The following is an 18980-nucleotide window of genomic DNA, read 5'->3' as shown; positions in this document are numbered from 1 at the left end:
TGAAAATAAAACAAAGAGCAAAAGCATATATACGAACATTTTCTAAATCTCTTTGTATGGTAAAAGTAGTTATAGTATATTCTCATTCTAGTTTATGCTTTGCTTTTATTATCAGAAAATTACATACAGTCTATTGGTCATCCAGTTGCTTTTTGGATATACAATGAAGCTATTTTTAGCCTGTATACACCCACACATGACTGCCTCTAAATCTTTCCACAGTGTTCTCATAAGCACTATTTTTATTTCCAGTTTGGTGATTTGCACACCAAATTTAATTTTCAACTAAATACTCAATACAATTGATAAGATGATGATTACAATTTTCATTCTGTTCATTGTTTTACATTATTTTTACTCAATTGATTCTAAAGCTAATGGACAAATATGATAGTAGTAGTAATAATATAGCCATAATGAACCAATGAACACACAGCGAGCTTATTAATTGCTGGGCTTTCTTCCAAGATATTTTCACAAATTAAGGCATTTAATTTTCTTCACAATACTGTGAAGTCGATACTGTTATTATCTCTGTTATGAATGGAGAAACTGAGATGTAGAGATGCCACTGCTATGTTCGGACAGGTACAGAGAAAGGTCAGTACAAGTGGTACCTGAAATCTAAGTCCCATTTTCAAAAATTCTGCTCTCGTTTTCAGCTAAAGCTGATCTAGAACTTGTGATCTATTGTCTTAGCCTTTCAGAAATCCAACTGCTGAAGTTAAAGGCATAAAGGCATATAATATCATGATAGCAACGTACACTGAACACACACACACATGCACACATATGTGTGTGTGTGTGTGTGCGCACACACACACACACACACACACACACACACAAACACACTTTCAAATTCAGGTCCAACAGCTTCTACTGAGATAAATCACAAGGGTCACAATTTTGGAGCACAAGTCTCATGTCAAAACACCTTCAAATCTCAAAGTCCCTATTGGAAATTTATAAAACAAGGAGATTTTTATTCACATCTTGTTCTACAGAAACAAGGAGAAGAAGGGAAAAAAAACATAGTGGTAGTGTTGGGAAGATACAAACAAAAATAGAAAAATGTTTCTGACCCCAGAGATAATATGCGTAGGCATAATGTAAAACACACAACCCGAAACAGATTTTTATTGTTTCCAAACAATGAAAAATACATACTTCTAGGGGGAATTGGAGAAAATTTGTCACGACTTTATTTATTTTTGTCTTTCTTATATATCTCTATTATATTTAAGATAATATATTATTTGAAAACTTGCTGGGTTGGGAGATAGCAGGCGATAATATTGAGAGAGGGAGATTTGACTCCAAGTTTCTACCATGGAGCCATATAACTTAAAGGCTCTGTTATAGCTCACACCACTGACTGAACTCATGAGTTACAGAATATCCATTCCTCAGGAAAACAAGATGGCAAACTTGGTAGTTTTATATTGAAGACATAACATTATATTAATGTTCTAAATACATAAGTATCCTATAAGAAATACCTAAGGTCTTGGTTCTTTGCAAAGAGATGGATTCATGCACAAAAGTGACATTCTTTAAATTAATTGCTATGAAATTCTTAAACGCATTTTAAAATATCAACAAATGTATTTTTCTTGGAACATTTCATGTCAAAATTTGGGAGAGAAAGCTTCCATATGTCTCCAACTCTAGTGTATGCATTGCACTTGCCATTATTATGGTCCTTAGGTATCATAGGTATTAACTTGGTTCATGTGGGATACCTGCAGGGTATGTAGGCATATGTAAACCCACATGTACTTTAGGGATAGTCTGGTAACCCTAGGGTTCATTGTTGTGTAGTCTATGAGTTTTTACCTCACACTAAAAAAAAAAAAAATACTGTTCTTTTTATATGTCTCTCATGAACACATTTTGAAACAAACCAAAAAAGAAGGGGGGGGGAGGAAATAAATGATCAAAATACATAATTGAAAAACATACACCTAAATAATAGTAGCTACAGTTTATTTAAAGTTATGAGAAACTACTCTGATGCAGTTTTAATATCTCTAACCATAATCTTTCTGAACATATTTTAAAGCAGATATTCAACAGGCAAAGAAAGTGTCAAGTGGTAAAGACAACCAAAATTGTAGAGAACAATAAAACCATTTCAAAGATGATTACTGAAATAGAAAATATAGCATCATAACAAACCACTTGAGATAGTGAAAGGTAACAAAGCATAGCACAAAGATGAGAACAAATTTGAAATGTTTTATAGATATAAAAGATGAAAAAATAAGAACCAACATGGTCACAAGTGGTGATCCAAAAGGAAGAAAAAAGTAGGAGAAAAAAATTGTTTAACAACTGGTAGCTTCGTAGTCGGGAGTATCAGGTAGACAAACTAAAGACAGGAACTTAGAAAACCTGCTAGAATGTAAGAATCTTATTCATGTATCCATCAAAATCTCACCAATATAGTTCAGAAAGATGGCTGGTTCCAAAAGAACCAGAGTCAGTTTCTTTCTGTGATATTGGGGCACACACACCCTCTTTTAGTACAAACATACACAAAATATACTATAACAAAAATGGAAAGGGTTTAAATTTTCTTTAGTTTTGTTTGAAATGCTCAATAAAAATTATGAAAACATTGCAGTCTAAACACTACCTATTAGAATAATAAAATTTCTGATATTGATTTCTCATTTTGCACAGGAAACAATACCTAAATAACTTGCAGATTGGAGTAGGTCAATACATTGATCTAAATTTTATAAAATTAACATTTAATAACTTATATTAGAAAATACCTTTATGATTTTAATATTAACTATATTAAAAATGAGTAGGGATTTTATTTGACCACTATATAATTAATCAAATCTCAGTATTTTTTCGGATTATCTGCATTGCACCCTTGAATTTATAATAGCATCATTATAATACTTTTGACTAAAAAACGAAAAGATAAAAAAAAAAATGTAAAGTATTGTCAAGAAAACATTTCATTTTTTAAACATTTCTTAGAGTGGCCAACGATGGGAATATTTTAGGAAAAAATTATGAATGTTAAATATCATGTAAACATTCATCTGAGAAGTACAAGTCATATTACACATTAACTAAAACTTCTGGGTAACAACTCTATATGCGATGTTAGTAGTATTGCTTAAAAATATGTATACATTTATGAAATTATGACTGATTCCAAATGATAACTTGTCTTCACTGTATAAAATAAATAATGTTCAGGCACACAACAAAGAATGAACCTGTGACTGTCTAAGAGTCTAAAGGTTCATTTCTGAATGTAGGACTCAACCACACAAGGAATAATGGTGAATCAGGATGTAAATGCTTGTTGTTGAAATGTTAATTCTTTCAAATTTGAAATGAATCCAAAATAAAAGTATGGTATTTGCCACAATGTCAATAATAAATATATCTGAAATTGAATATATAGTTATAATATATTTTTCATAATTTATCATAACTATATATGTATATATACAATAATATGTATGTTATAATAATCATTTTGGAGATATATATTATTTACTTATACATATATGTTTGTGTGTGGTGATTTCTATTATTATAATTGTTAGAAGAGGCTTAATATGCAATAGTGTTATTATTATGAGTCTCAACCTGATAAGCTTATGTGTTCTTTAAATTTTATCTCTTTTACAATCAGTTCACGTTTTGATTGTCCTATCTTATTCCTGTTGATCATTGTATTAGGTTTGAGAATCAGCCTAAGTAGAAACATTAAAGTTTTTTACACCCTATTTGAGCAAAGAAATGGTCAGGACTTGACATCAACCTTCTACATGATCTCAGAGGCTTAAGTATAGAAATAGGAATTTTTAGGTAGCTAGTTAGATTAGAAGGTCTAAGAACATTAAGGACAGACTACTCTCATAATCTACAGCTTATAAAAACAGGACTAGAGCTTCAAGGTTCGGAAGAGGCACATGATCTGGGTCATCTGGCCCTGAAAGGATACCTGACATCTAAACTGCCAAGAATGTCTTTAATAGATCACTGTTCAGCCTGGTTCAGAGGCTCTTAAGCTTAGAAGGCTATTGTATAGCAAGTGGCTTTACAGAGTAGTTTTCGCTCCCACCAGCATCAATCCAAATAGGTCTGTCAATCACCTAGACAAAAATAAGCATCTAACAAAAGTTGTCAGTTCCAGAAACTTTAGATATAAAATAAAATCGATCTAAAATACAAATTGTGTACATTTGTCTGACCACTGCTTCCTTCTCACACTATGAGATATTTCTGTTTTCCATATATCCATTTAGCCACTGGCCATAATGATCCAATTGAGAGTAATACTGCTATACTTGCTAAGAAATGCCATGTTTTCTCTACACTTCACTTTGCATGTCTTTTTAATTCCTTCCCTAGAGATCACATAGAGCAGGCATCAGAGAGGAGTAGCAAGCAAGATTCTGTTGACAATGATGTGTAATTTGAAAACTTGTTAATATTTAAAAATGTATTAAAATGTGTATTTTGAGAATCGGTTAATATATTCGATGCATATTAAAATGAGTAGAAATCATTATTTTTCATAGTTTTTGATCATTATTACAGAGTTATTTTTCTGAAACCAGTACTTCACCTACAAACAAATACATACCACATTTTTTGCAACTTAATATCTCATTTTACTTCCTTTTGGTTTTCAAAATGTAGGGTGAGATAATTCTTCCATGTGGATATCTGTCAATCACTGGTGATACCATCACACTAAGTCCCCCTTATTCTTAGAAAGAATGATATATTATAGAAAATATTCTTTATAAAATACCTTTATCCTCATGTCATTTTATTATTAGAATTTTAAGCATTAAGAAATATCACCTCAGGATTGTTATTTGTAGGGAATTGGCTCTCTCTTCAAGGGTTTCATATATAATTTGGTTATGATACAAAGTACGAAAGCTTGTGCTACCACATTCTACTTTACATGCTGACAGTACACATACATAGCTAAGTAATTAAGTGAATATTTTCTAATCCCTTCCTCCTGTAAGGAGAATAAAAAGGTGTCAATCAGCTTTTATACTATTTTCACTCACTAAAAGAATAGAAGCCTACAGTTGCTATACTTCAGCACATGGTTTTCGCAGCATCATTAGTTTCTGTGGGATGGGAAGGGGAAGCTCAGACTAAGGAGTGATCATCTGCTATGTGACCAAGTGAATTTGGTGTCATTAAAGAAAGTTATGCACATACCTTGAAAATAAAATTATGACTTCTCACTAGAAATGCTCAATTGAAGTAAGAAACAAATTTGATTTTAAGTGATGAGCCTCTTACTAAGAGTTGATAACTTATGCATTTATATAGCCTCATAGAAAGGCCTTATATAAAAGTTTCTTGATTGAAAAACCTTATACTGCATAGCCATGATTAAGCTAAGGAAAAAAAAATCTGTGAAGCATCAAACATGAAATGTCTCTGTAGTTTTGTTTGCTGTACAAATTGTGCCAGCATTTTTGTGGGCATATGTTTGTTTTGCGAAAATGTATGTATACATTTTTCACGTGTGTGGGGGTGTAGCAAAACAGTGTTCAAATATCTTATTTTATTGTAGTTTGTGGTGCACATAAATTGGTGACATATTACAACAATAATGTCTTTAAAAGATAATGAACAAATCCATCAGATAAATAAGAACTGCTCAGAACAAGACTTTCAACAGCCAACATATGGCTCCTTGGTTTATAGATATCTTTGAGAAACACTGTCACTGTAGAACAACAATATGTATCCCTTATTTTCAAGATGATTTTTTTTACAATGCCACTGCTCTCTCTGTTTTTTTTTTTAATTCTCATTATATCTTTGCCATAATATTTGTCATTCTGTGACTGCCTCTCAGAGGACATAGTCAGGATGCTGACTACCTAAACTGTAGTCGTTTTCATTGGGAGAAACAAGAATTATGAACTACAACGTCCCCCCAAACCTCCAATGTTATAGCATCATGTTAACATTGGAGCCATATAGAGTGACTAATCTCAGAACTCTGCAAAGTTTTGCTCCCAAGCCATCAAGTTCTGAAACTTTCATAAAGTATTAAAAGATCCTTATCATAACAGGCTTAGCTGCTGTGAATGGAGAGAAAAGGCGATTCTGCAAGCTATTATCTGTAAGCTGGGTGCAACCAAAATGTCAGATGAAATTTGGTGCACCCATTTGACCTCTACTCTAGTGTTTCTCTCATTATGAAAGCCCTTCCCAAGAAAGTTTTATAACCGTTCCTTTAAATTATCTGTAGATACTGCAAACCCCACCCCTCAGCCTTTGGAGGAAAAAAAAATTGCAGTGCACATCTTCTGATCTGCCGTTACTGGAAGGGTGTGTAGCTATCGGAAAGTACTAGAATTAGCACTGTCATCCAGTCTTGCCCGTTAGTTTTACTGCAGCAAAGACTAGTGAAACACTAAAAAAATATACCTGTCATCTTACTTTGCCTGGTTTGATCCTGCCTCCCCCGATAGAGACTCAAGTCATTTTTCTCTCACGGGGAATAAACATATTTTAAGCATCAGCTTCATAAAAACACAGCATCAATGAAACAGTCACTCCCCCCCACCACCACCAAACACACAAACCCAGCGTTTACCTGTTTTACTAATACAAAGAGATTGAAAGCAAGAAAAGCTGCAGCTTGCCCAGCAAAATTCTCATTGCAGCAGACAGCGCAATTCTGTACTTACGGATCTTACCAGGGAAATGTCTCGGGATCTTTACAATTTTTCTGCAGAACTCTGTCTGGAGTCCTCAGTCAGGCATGCTGTGCATCCAGGCAGAACCAAGCCGTATGGAATGTCTATGCAGCTGGGAGATAATGGGACTCTTTTTCCCAGCTGGGACTGCAAGCCTTTTATCCACTGAGTATTGCGTGGCTCCTCTCTGGTCTTAAGCATGAAATACGCTCCTCTCCTGCTGCATTCCTGACGGAACCTAGACAATTAGTTCTTGAGGCACATGTGCAAAGCTCCCGTTTGGAATATTCAAAGGGAAAATTCTCTGCACACTGAAAGGCAGTTCTGTCTTCCTCACCCTTCACAGACTCAGGCAGCTGGGAGCAGCTGCCATTCCAGTGGCATAAAAGATTAAATTCACCCCCCTCATTCTTTGACTAGATATAGTCACTCCTGTTGGGTCATCAGAAAATCGCTCTTATTGAAAACTGGGTCAGACTAACTACTTATTAGGTATCCAACAGGAAAGGAAGTAGTTTTTTATTTTTTTTCTTCCTCTGCATTGTCATTTACAAGCAAGGATTAAGCCGGTCAAGGGTCTGTACAGATTTAGACTGTGTTCAAATGTAAGCTTTCTGAAGCATGCCAGCAGCTCCTGGTGCTAGTTAAAGTGATGAGAAGGGGGACATAAAATCAAAGGGCTATCACTATACCCTTCCAAATGAAAAACTAATGTGCATTAGGCTTCTTAAAGATGGCAAATGACATAAAGTAGACTCAAATAGTCCAGAGAAACAGTGTTGTTCTCAGAAACAGTTTGTTTACAGTTTCCTGGATCAAGAAGGAGTTTGCAGGTGTTTGTGTTATAGCTCTGCCTTTTTATTTTTTTTCTTCCTTGTTTTTAAAAAAATACTTTTTGTGTTTCACATGGAGCTCTCTGACTAAACTTTTTCATATGTCTGTGTCAAGGCATGTTTTTTGAAGAGACTAACAGCTTGAAAAATAACACACACACATAGAGCGCATGCATATACATAGAGATCCTAATGTGTCCAAACATGCCTAAAACATGAGAACATTTTCAGGTCCTGACACAAAGACATATTCTTTTTTTTTACTTTTTTTATTAGGTATTTTCTTCATTTACATTTCCAATGTTATCCCAAAAGTCCCCCATACCCTCCCTGCCACTCCGCTACCCACCCACTCCCACTTCTTGGCCCTGGCGTTTCCCTATACTGAGGCATATATAGTTTGCAAGACCGATGGGCCTCTCTTTCCAGTGATGGCCGACTAGGCCATCTTCTGATACATATGCAGCTAGAGTCACGAGCTCTGGGGGTACTGGTTAGTTCATATTGTTGTTCCACCTATAGGGTTGCAGATTCCTTTAGCTCCTTGGGTACTTTCTCTGGCTCTTCCATTGAGGGCCCTGTGATCCATCCTATAGATGACTGTGAGCATCCACTTCTGTGTTTGCTAGGCCCCACTGAAAGTTTAAATAAAAGGATATGGATACTAGGAAAACTACAACCACAAATCCAATGAACTTCTGTCGAAAGGTAACTTTGTTTTATTCTGTAATCCGTTTTTACAGTCCAGTCTTCACCTCCATTCTGGTATGCCACACCCTCCCCCCCAAAAACCTCTCTCCATCCTGTACCTTCACCCCTGTCTCCAAGAGAATGTCCCCACCCCCTTCCCCTAACTCACCAGATCTGCCCACTCCCTGAGGCCTCAAGTCTCTCGAGGGGTAGGTACATATTTTCTCACTGAGGCCAGACTGGGCAGTCCTCTGCCATATGTGCTGGGGGCCACATATCAGCTGGTATATGCAGCCTGGTTGGTGGCTCAGTGTCTGGAGATCTCAGGGGTCCGGGTCAGTTGAGTCTGCTGGACTTCCTATGGGTCACCCTCCTCCTCAGCTTCTTACAGCTTTTCCCTAATTCAACCACAGGGGTCCCAACTTCTGTCAATTGGTTAGATGTTAGTATCTGCATCTAACTCTTAGTTACTTGTTGGGCCTTTTGGAGGGAAGCCATGGTAGTCTCCCATCTGCAAGCATACCACAGCATCAATCAGGCCCTGGGACCTCCGCTTGAGGTGGATCTCAATTTGTGCCTGTAACTGAACCTCTTTTCTCTTTTGCTCTTCTCCATTTTTGTCCCTGCAGTTCCTTTAGACTAGAACAATTCTGGGTCAGAGCTTTTGACTATGGGTCCAACACCATCCCTCCAATTTTAACCTGACTTGGATTTGTCTGTTAAGCAAGGTCTGTACAACTGGATGTTCTGACACCCATGGACTGCATTTCTCTTTGACTTAGTCTATCCAGCAACTCATCTGTCCATATAGGTAAACTCTATCACCAAGAGGTTCATAGCGAAGATGATTCTTTTTGGTTGTTGTTGGTTTTATTTTATTTTTTAGTTAACACGGGGTTTCATGATGACAGTCTAGCCTCTAACTCTAGTCTCTCAAGTGTTGGGAGTCTGTGTGCTCACCACCATTTTATACTACTATGATTGATCTTTCTTAATACATAATTTTTTTTCTCCAACTGATGGTAGGACCAATTTGAGGAAAGGTTTATTGCAATATATTATCTTAAAATAAAGTCTAAATATTACCTTAAACTTTAACTTTGTAGGCATGAAAACAAAATTTTAACTTATCTTTGTTATGGATATATGAGAAAAAAGTCATTTTATAGCACATAATTTTTTTTTCAAGAGGTGGAATTCACTTGGTATAAGTAATAGCCCCTTTCTCCAGCCTCTGACAACTCCCTCAAGCTCCGAGACAGTGGACTATCTTTTTTATTTCTTTTAATGTTCTTAAGGAAGAAATGTAAAGGTATTTCATCAATTTCCTATTGCTGTAAATTATCACAAATTTTCTGAAGATATTAAAAAATTTCCCAAATAAGTGAAGAAATATATCACCTCCCAAAAGACTTTAAATTTTACATACTCTAGAAAGTCCACCAGGTTTTTTTCTGGGGGGGGGGAGCAATTAGTAAGTGGTAAAATAAGGGTATATCAAGAAATAAACAAATGAAGAAACAAAAAACTAAATTGAAATTACAAATACCAGAAGGTAAGAGTTTACTGTTTGATTTTTAGCCAGTTTAAGTAATCATAGGAGCATTGCAATGGCCGGAAAAGCATTAGACCCACTGCAATTTCCACAAAATGGTCCTCACATATATGGTCAATTGTATTTAGATAAAAAGTAAATTCAAACCAAAAGCATTATAATTCAAGACGTGGTATTTGAACTAATGCATAAACATTTTTAAGAAGTAAATGCTTACTTCATTCCATACATTCCAGAAATACATTGAAATTAGGAACAAATATTTTACTAGTAGAGGAAAAAATAAATGTCTTTATAACTGATCTAAGTAAAACACACACACAGAAATTTTTACTTCATCAATATTAAAAATGACTGTGGTAGTTTGAATATTAATGGCACTCATATGTTCTCCTGGTTGAACACTTTGTCCTCAATTGGTAAAACTGTTTGCCACATTGGAATGGATGGGGTTCATGGTGGAGGTGTGACACTGAGAGTGGGCTTTCAGGTTGCAGAAGTGCCATGCCCACTTTTATGTCTATTTCCTGCTTGCAGTTCAACACTTAAGTTCTCAGTGTTCCTGACATCATGCCTTTACTGTGCCATCAAAGATTCTAAACTTCAAAAACTGTAAGTCAAGCTAAATGCATTATTATAAATTCCCTTTGGTCATGGTATTTTATTACAGCAATAGAAAATAACCAAGACAGCAACTAATTTTTATGTATACAATGACATAACTCTTACAACTCAATAATAATAAGATGAACAAGTACTTTAAAATGAACAAAACTATGAATAGAAATTTCACAAAAGTATATGAGAGAGGCATTTAAACATGCAAAAAGGTATTCGGTAAAATTATTCAGTTTGGAGCTGGAAAGTTGGCTTAGCAGTTAAGAGAAATGACTGTTCTTACAAAGGATCCAGATTCAATTCCCAGCATATGGTGACTGGCAATCATCTGTTACTCTAGGTACAGGGATACACCTTCTTCTGTGAAGAGAAGCCATGTACCTGGCACATACACATAAGAGAAGAACAACAAAAATAAATGGACATTTTTAAAAGTTATTTGAAAGTCATCAAATGCAAACAATTGAGGCAAGAGGGAAAGCCTTGGAAAGGATCCTCTAGCTCAGGGAAGTAGCTGAATCTCTTCTCACAAAGGCTGCAAGAATTCTACCAAATTTAGTAATTGCTTAAGTCCTTTTCCCTTTCCCATCCATACACCTGTAGTTTTCCAGGATTCTCAGTCATGAAAGATATGAATTCAACTCCTTGTGCAATCTCAGTGACCTGCAGTTTCCTTTTATCAGGCTGTAATTCCACCCAACTCCTTGTCTACAGCAACCTCAGTTACTTTGCTTATAAAATGATGAAAGTATGTTTGTGTGTGATTGTGTGTGTATATATGCATGCGTGTATGTGTGTCAGTATGGGGGAGTTCTCAGCCACCTTCTGAGATATAACAGAGGGCTACAACATATATGGTGGCATTAGCATATATGTGGCTAATGCTAAGAACAATAAGAGCGTATTTATCTTTGGGAATCTCATTCTCCCCCATGATCACATCTTATTTTCACCTTATATTTGCCTACTGTCAGGTGGAAAAGAAACCCATATTATTACCTGCTTCTGAGGATTCCTCTTTTTCTTAACACTTGTGCTTAATCCCATATTAAAATTTCTCCTATAAAAAATTCCAATTTTATTCCTCCAATTATTTCTAAATGCTTTCCAGATTCAGCCAAGATTCTTAAAATTCTAGAGGAACCACTTAGGCTGCAGAGGGTGATCACATGGAGCCGCAACTCTCTTTTCTCAATAATGAAGCTCTAACCATGAGGTACCACTACATACCCTTTATTAATAAAGGCAGGAGCTCTGAAGTTTAAGAATGTATGTTCTATTTCCAGATGACATGAGTTCAATTTCCAGCACTCATGTTAAGGGGCTTACACACATCTCTAAATTCGGATGTATCTGATGCCTTCTTCTGGCTTCCAAAGGCACCATCATACACATGGTGTACATATAAAGAGAGAAACATAAATAAAAATAAATACATTAATGGCTAACATTAGGAATACTGAATTTACAAAGACTTTATACATCAGAGGCATCTGGGACTCATTTACCATATTGTTATGAGAGTGATGAGTTGTAACACGATCCACACTTAATTTGACATTTTTAGATATAGTATTTTAGGACCAGTAAGACAGCACAGCAAGCTAATATACCTGACCCCCAAACTTGATAATTCAAGCTTCAAGACTCATATGGCAGAAGGAAATAACCAATGTCTACAAATTTTCCTCTGTGATGGCTAATTTTTATCAACTTAACACAAACTGGGGTCATCTCAGAACAGGGAAACTCAATGAAAGAATTGCTTCCATCAGGTTTACCTGAAGACATATTTCTGGAACATTTTCTTGATGAATATTTGATGTGGGAAGGCTTAGAACACCATAGGCAGTGACATTCCTAACAGGCAGCCTCATATTGTATAAGAAATCAAGCTGATAAAAACCATGAGAAACAAGCCCATAGAAATACTACCTCCAAGATATCTGTTTTTGTTCTTTCCTCCAACTTCTTGCCTTGAGATCTTGCTTTGTCTTCCCTTAATGATGGACTGTAACCTAGAAGCTGAAAAAAAAATAGTCTTCACACCATATTGCTTTGGGTCACAGTGTCTATCATAGCAAAAAAAAAAACACAAACAAACAAACAAACAAACAAACAAAAAACTAGGAAACCCTGTGACTAAACAGAAGTCATCACACATGTGCTCCAGAACCCAAGTAAATACTACTAAAAAAAAAAAAAATGAGATGCTTTTGCAAAATGCCTCCATTTACATACTACTCCCATACAAAGGAAAGCACTTCTGCACATAAAAATATTCAGAGAGTTTTTACAGAAAGTATTTTTTAATCCTAGAAGACTGGAATAAGAGCAACACTGAGCACCACCCTAGGTGAATATATGAATGCATTGTGGCATATTAATGAATATGATGCATGTTAGAAATAAAAAGACAAAAACTGCTAGCATGACTTGGATAGATTCCAAAAATATCTTGCTAAGAGAAAAATATTCAAGAATAAATAAAGCAAGTCTGTATCAAAAGAAAGAGGTATGAGTTGCTTGGGACCAAAGTGGAGGATTAATTATATATGGGCACTAGGGAACATTTAGGTTAATGAAAAGACCTGTTTTACATTGCAACTCTAGTGACAGGGATATATGAATTTGAAAAACATTGTCAAGGATACAAGTGGGTACACTTTATTTCATGGAATGTATAACCTAATGAAATTCACATTTTATAAATTTGAATATGTCAGCTCTCTCCCTCTCCCTCTCCCTCTCCCTTTCCCTCTCCCTCTCCCTCTCCCTCTCCTTCTCCCTCCCCCTCTCCCTCTCCCTCCCCCTCTCTTTCTTAGAGTGGAGAAAAATGCCAATCAATGTAGATTCTACTTTCCATCTGTGCCCTGAGCTGATCCTGTGCCACAGCACCCCACATCCAAATACTGCCGGGAGAGAGTATGTCTCCCAGGAGTGCTGGCAAACCTATGAGAGCAGATAAGACCATCAGTTCTGCTGCAAGGGACCCCCCCAGAGCCGCAGGACACAGGAACTGAGGAGCAGTCTGGGACAGGATCCTTCCTGTTTCCATTTGCACCTGGAGCAGATCCTGTGCCACAGAACTCCATACCCAAATACTGTTCGTAGAGAGCTGGTCTCCCAGGAGTGCTGATACACCTGCGAGCACAGGGAAGACCAACACTTCTGATAAAATTCCTTGCCCAAGAGGGACCTGCCCAGAGCCATCAGGACACAGGAACCATGGATCAGCCCAGAGACAGGATCTTTTGGTTTCTGTCTGCACCTCGAAACTGACACTGTGCCAAAGCTCTCCATACCCAAATTCCTTCCTGAGAGAATGGTATCCCAGGAGCTGACACACAAAATAATACACCTTCTTCTCAGTACCTCATGGTACCTTCTCCACAACTTACCTTGTAATTGGTCACAAACAGGCCTCAATAGATAGAAAAAGTTTGAATTAATCCCATGTATCCTATCATATTACCATGGACTAAGGCTGGTCTTTAATAGCAACAAAAACAACAGAAAGCCCACATACACATGGAATCTGAACAACACTCTACTCAATGATAACTTGGTCAAGGAAAGAAAGAAAAAAAGAAAGAAAGAGAGAGAGAGAGAGAGAGAGAGAGAGAGAGAGAGAGAGAGAGAGAGAGAAAGAAAGAAAGAAAGAAAGAAAGAAAGAAAGAAAGAAAGAAAGAAAGAAAGAAAGAAATTAAAGGCTTTTAAGAGTTTAATGAAAATGAAGGCACAGCACAGCATACCCAAACTTATGGGATACAATGAAAGCAGTGCTAAGAGTAAAACTCAGCTCTGAGTGCCTCCAAAATGAAACTGGAGAGAGCATACACTAGCAGCTTACCAGCACACCTGAAAGCTCGAGAACAAAAAGAAAAAAAAAAGCAAATACATTCAAGAAGAATAGACAGCAGGAAATAGTCAAACTCAGAGCTGAAATAAACAAAATAGAAACTAAAAGAACAACACAAAGGATCAACAAAACCAGGAACTAATTCTTTGAGAAAATCAACAAAATAGTTAAACCTCTGTGCAGAGGGCACAGAGACAGTATCCAAATTAACAAAATAAGAAATGAAAAGAGAGATATAACAACAGAAAGTGAGGAAAGTCAAAAAAGCACCAGATCCTACTACAAAAACCTATATTCAACAAAACTGGAAAATTTGAATGAAAGAGACAACTTTCTAGACAGATACCAAATACCAAAGATAAATCAGGATCATATAATGCTTCTAAACAATCCCATAATTCCTAAAGAAATAGAAGCAGTCATTAAAAGTCTCCCAACCAAAAAAAGCCCAGGACCAGGTGGTTTTAGTGCAGAATTCTATCAGACCTACAAAGAAGACCTAATACCAATACTCTTCAAAATACTCCACAAAATAAAAACAGAAGGGACACTACCCAATTCATTCTAGGAAGTCACAGTTATACTGTGTATTCTCCCGTGGAGATGGAAAGGTTTCTCTCTAATCAAGAACTTTTCACAATTTCCTTTTGTGGATGACTTCTTAAGAGGTTTTTTTTTTTTGTTTTTGTTTTTTTTTGTTTTTTTTTTTTTTTTCTACATCTATCATGCTAAATGTTCCAAAAAGATTTTAAAAACTGGTTGAGTGCATATTACTTTTAGCTTCAGAAGATATCAAGTATATTTAAGAGACATTTAACTTATAAATTATTTTGATGACTTAAAATATGTCAATACTGAGTTGTATATTTTAAAATAAATTTTATTAGTTTAATTTAGAAAAAGAAAAAAAGAGAAAGAAAAAAATAATGTAAATGTACTGCTTAGCTCCTTTCTAATGTTCTCAGGGAATAGTGAGGCCTTCCTCTCACTTGTCAAACAAGAAACACTGGGTTGAACCACTCATCAATGACATTAGCTTGAGACTTCCCAACACTTCAGCCTTGTTTGTTTCTAGCAACTATAAGCATATTTTAAAGAATATTTGTCTTGTGGTGAAATGACCTGTGATAGATTGACATTCCTCCTACAGGCATGCTCAAACACTTGACTATTGCAGCAGGATGATACTGTCACCTATCATGTTCATGTTGAGTTCTGTGTAATTAAATTATGAAAACGACTCTCAAAGAAAACACAAGAAAAAGAAGGAAAAGAAAGTGAAGAAAGACGGAAAGTATGAAAGAAGGAAGGAGAGGAGAGAGTGAGAGAATTCATCATAATGCTTAAAATAAGTTTATTGTTTTACATTGGACTTTGTTTATAGCTATCCTGGACCCATGGGGCCACGTGTGATCTGTGATTACAGATTGAATATATTGGCTTAAAAGATTTGAAAATAATGAGTAATCATAATAATTTCTTGATATGTCAGTGTTTTAAGCTGTATCAATTTTAATAGTGTGCCATTGGTTTGATTTGTTTTGCCATTTGATGGTTGATTTGGTTTTTGTTTGTTTATTTTAGATACTTTGCTGTGTCAAACTTTTTTAAACAACTCATGCTCAAAATATATTTTATAGAAGACATTCTCCTCTGCCCATTATAGCCAAAACATTAACAAAATATCAAATATTTCATGTAATTTCCTCAGTTTTTTTATGTACCAGGCACAAATTTTAAAATCTGACTTGGTTCTTATTACAATCTTCAGAGAAAGGTATATTGACTATTCCTTACTGGTATATAAGGTTTGGAAAACATCCACTACTATGTCAACATCACACAGACTTCAAAGGTCAGATAGAAATTTAATTTAGGTGTACATACTTATACTTAGATGTCACCTCAATACCTGTAACTTGAACCTTTAACTGGGAGCCTGACTACATTTATGGCTGCACCAATATAATGCAAAAATAAAGCTTTCTGAATTTATTTCTACTCTTTAAGGCAAAATAAAAAAAGTTTATCTAGAACATGTTTTAAGCTAAGACTGGCCAGATGTTTAACAATTAACTGGATATTTAAGCCTTTTCTTTTTTAAAGAGCATTTTATGTTCATGAAAACATTGTTAGTCTATTTGTCTCATCCCTCTACCCTGTGCTTTACATAAAATGGTCTCAGGGATATTATATCATATTTCTGTTTACAATTTTCTTTTCTGTTTACAATGTAGGGAAAAGTGAAGACAGGATTGGAATTCCAACAGAAATCAACTACATACACCATGTTTACCTTTTTTAGGTAAAAGTACAAAAAACGATTGAATGGTAACAATTTCTATCGTCTTTTACCCCATGTAATTTTTTCACTTTATTCTACATATGTATAATTTTACAGATATTCAAATTCACTCCCTATGGACAAACAAAGCTACAGCATTTTACCTTGAAATGTGTTGCTATTCAGAAGCAAAACAGTGAGTGAAATGAATATATTCTTCTTCAACTACATGGTAGGAAAATGTGCATTTTAGAAAGCTATTACAATAATTCAGTTCAGGTCCCTTGAATATATTCATGTAAAAATAGAAGAATTGTTATACACTATCACTTTCAACAGGGAGTAAGGCCTAGACTCTTCTGACATGAATTGTTTTGCTTCAGCTGTGGAAGGACACTGGAAAATCATTCCATGGAACTGCTTGCCACCTGCTGCTCCCAACACTGAATTTTAATGAATGCCAATTGCTCTGCAAGAGTCTCACTATTTTAGAAATATTATTTAACACGAGGCCCATTGTGCTCTTTCTAAATTACAGGGTAAATTGCTTGGGCCCCAGTGAAAATAAATGTATTTCATTAATGCTGTTCTTCTACTAATCTTTTTAACCCTGAAGACTGAGCGATTTCCCATGCATAATAATTATGGCTGTATCATCTTTCCTAGTCACAATGAAGAGGTCAAAACATATAAACTCTAAAATCTGAATATTCACTAGCAGATTAGTGGCTTAAACAACTGTTCTGCCTTCTCCATTCTTGTCTGCAATTTATGATATATAAACTATTGCCTTGACTTTCAATGTTGGCAAGACACACACAATATGAGTTTAAGCACTTTTCACTGAACAGAATTTAACTATTAGCCTAATGACATCATGACTTGCAATACTTTGTATCCTTTTCTTCTGCAGACAATACACTTGCATTTCTTCTATAATCATATAATAGATAGATTAGCGTTAGTTTTCACTGTTCTTTAGATATGCTCTCTTGCTAGAGATTCATCATGAATGGAAAATGTCCCTCTGTCCCTTGATTTTTGAGCCAAAATGTCTGAATTGCCTTGACTGATTATATATGCATAGAAGGCACAGTGCACTACCTCTTGACCTAGGCTTTGAGGACTTATTAGGTGTTTCCTCCTAGACTGGCTCACATGAAGGAATGATAGCAAATGCTTGGAGCAGAGACATACTGCTTAATGTATAAGCCTAAGTGGAATGTTGAGTTTCTTACCCAAGCCCAGGCTACTTGATCTGACACTCTGCTCTTATAGACACAGAAAAAAAAAAAAAAAAAAGACTTATGGTTGCTGTAAGCCACTGACTCCTGAACATTTCCATGAAATAATCATTGGTGAGGACAATTCTTATCACCCACTGAAACCAACTAGTCTCTATCATCCCTAGGGCAGTGTATTGGTCATGGGCTTCATACCTCTGGTCCCAGGTGAATAATTTATTTAAAATTGTGATCTTGACTTTGGGACTGAGAGAAAGGAAAAGCTGAAGAGATATCTCAAAAACCAAGGGTGATCCCCACCCCTGCATCTATGTGGGTCTACTACATTTTTTATTAACTTCAATGCCAGGGGCTCCAGTGATCTCTTCTAGCTTCTGTGGCATGCACAAATATATGACTTACAATTAGTCAAACAAACAAACAAACAAAAACCACATATAGGTAACAAAATAAAATCCCCTTTTAAATAATGAAATTAAAGAAAAAAAAAACATGATATTGAGTTTCAATTGCCAATTTCATGTAACCACCGTAAAAAAAAGACATCTCTGGTTGTGTCTATAAATGTGTTCTAAAAGAGATTTACTAAGGATGTAGGGTGCACTGTGATGTGAATGGTACTGTCTCATGATATCAGAGGCCATGGCTGAATGAAAATGAGGAACCAAATTTGTGTACCCTCTCTTTCTGATTCTAGGTGCTGTGTAATCATCTATCTCATGCTACTGCACCAATACCTACAAGCAAACAAAAGCACTCATCCTCAAATTGGGAGCCAAAATAAGTTGATTCCTTAAGTTGATTTGGTTGTGTGTTTTGCTACAGAAAAAAATATTATTCCATATTCTATGCATTATTAAATTTCTCTAAAATACGAATGAATGATCATTAAATACTATGAGAAGATCAAAGAATTATACTCACTGCCAACTTAAAGCCATTTACCTATAATAAGCATGAAAAAGTGACTTACCTATTGGTCTCTACACTTTAGGGTGTATATGACCACACATTTCAAGTTGCTAGTTGTAAGAAAGTGGAATTTTGAGAGAGGAGAGAGAATTGATATAATTCCCATCTCTTCTGGAACAATGAATTGATTGCCTTCTTTGAATATTGATCAGGCATTACATGATGAGTTTTTCCTTTGCCTCTTTTATGTGTGTAGGACA

At 35.6% G+C, this 18980-nt stretch overlaps 1 protein-coding gene across 8 annotated transcripts in view; it reads right to left on the bottom strand.

Annotated features, from left to right (window-relative positions):
• The window catches only part of Cntn6 (contactin 6), a 370745-nt gene extending 363412 nt beyond the window's left edge, over nucleotides 1-7333 (bottom strand). For 2 of the 8 annotated variants that reach the window (XR_003956233.1, XM_011241409.3), the window contains exon 1: nucleotides 6723-7333. The gene's annotated coding sequence lies outside the window, so the exon portion shown is untranslated. Of the gene's footprint in view, nucleotides 1-6619 lie in introns of all 8 variants that reach the window. The other 6 variants (XM_017321678.2, XM_006506383.4, XM_006506384.3 and 3 more) reach the window with 5 other exon arrangements.
• Nucleotides 7334-18980: the final 11647 nt, after the last annotated feature.

Source organism: Mus musculus, chromosome 6 (assembly GCF_000001635.26).
Source record: "Mus musculus strain C57BL/6J chromosome 6, GRCm38.p6 C57BL/6J".
Lineage (NCBI taxonomy): Eukaryota > Metazoa > Chordata > Mammalia > Rodentia > Muridae > Mus > Mus musculus.
The sequence above is the reverse complement of the archived record's forward strand: the minus strand, read 5'-3'. Positions and strand labels throughout refer to the sequence as shown.